Source organism: Herpailurus yagouaroundi, unplaced genomic scaffold, assembly GCF_014898765.1.
Source record: "Herpailurus yagouaroundi ecotype Mexico unplaced genomic scaffold, PumYag 159, whole genome shotgun sequence".
Classification (NCBI taxonomy): domain Eukaryota; kingdom Metazoa; phylum Chordata; class Mammalia; order Carnivora; family Felidae; genus Herpailurus; species Herpailurus yagouaroundi.
Window position 1 is genome coordinate 23,483,537 of NW_024412400.1, and position 1,397 is coordinate 23,484,933.

Below are 1,397 nucleotides of genomic sequence, written 5' to 3' on the forward strand. Positions count from 1 at the left end.
AGAGCAAGCCTTGTGTGAAAGGAACTCAGAAAAGTGCAGCTTCTAAAAATACACTGAGGCGGCTCGACAGTCCTTATTGTTACAAACTGACGTTTTGCAGTTCAAGGTTTGAACCTAACAACTACACACACGGAGAAAAAAAAGTAGACTGTTTTTTCCTTTCTGCAAACCCCTTAACTTTGAGTAAACAGTAGTAATTTTCTGTTGTCATACTCAATGCAAATTTCCCAAAGAAGGTACAACACAAAAGACCTGTTAGCTTCCTTGCAACTGGGTGGGGGTGGGGGTGGAGGGTGGCAGGAGGAGAGGGGCAAAGTTGGTGGAGTTCTCCTTTCTCCTTAGCCTGGGGTCCCAAACCTCCTAGTCACTCTGCTCTTGGAGAGGTTTTGGAGTTTCATTCGCCTTTTGGGAAGGTTCCCTTGGCCCTCTCGTCATGAAATTCTCGTCATGCCAGCCCCCTGTCATGAAATTCTCATCACCTGCCCCCTTTGCTTCCAGCTTTTTGGATTAACTGGACCTCAATTTAGGGGTCTCTTCTCAGTGGCTTGCAAAGAAGTGCAGCTGCCGACGGGAGAATACATATTAAACACACAGGCAGGGGCGCAGCGTGGGGGTCTGCAAGACTGCCCCCTCCTTCTCCCGCCGCCACGTGCTCCTCTGTTGGGGGCATCGCTCTTGGATGGGGTGCTGAAAGGGGCGAAGGTACGGTGGAGGGAGAGGGACAGAGCAGGCTGTGAGAAAAGGAGGCCCCCTAGGAAAGATCTTCTCGGCCGAACATTGATAAGAGAAAAAAAATTGGCCCACATGCCTCTAGTGGAGAGCGATACACCCCAGGGGGGCGGGGGGGGGGGGGGGGGGCGTCGGGGCCTCTCACCTGACTTCCTCCTCCGCTGGCACACACACTACAATCACCCGCTTCTCCCCCCCCCCAAAAAAAAAGCCCAGCCAAACAACGAACAACAAGAGGAAGCCGCAGGCGGCAAGAGGAGGGGTGCGCGTAGTGGGGGCCCGGGAGAGGTGAGGGGGCAGGGTTGGCTGGCGTCGAGAACCGCGCCGCGCACCCCTAAGCGCACTCCCAGGCGCCCACACTTACCCCTAGCGGCTGAGGGTCCGGTCTTCGGCGCCAATCCCAGCGCGCGCCTCTCGCCCGCCCTCGTCCCTCCGGCCCGCCGCCCCCCACACCCCGGCCGGCGCGCTGGGAGGGAGCCTGGGAGCGGCGCGCGGCAGTGGCGGCGGCGGCGGCGGCTCGGGCTCGGCTCGGCTCGGGCTCCGGCGCGCTCAGTGTAGCCGGCGGCCGCTGAGGCTCCACCGCCAGGGGGAGAAGCCGGGGCGGGCGCTGGGGAGGCGGGCCGGGCCCTCGCCGCCCCGCCGACCAGCCCGCGTCGCACAAGCTCGGG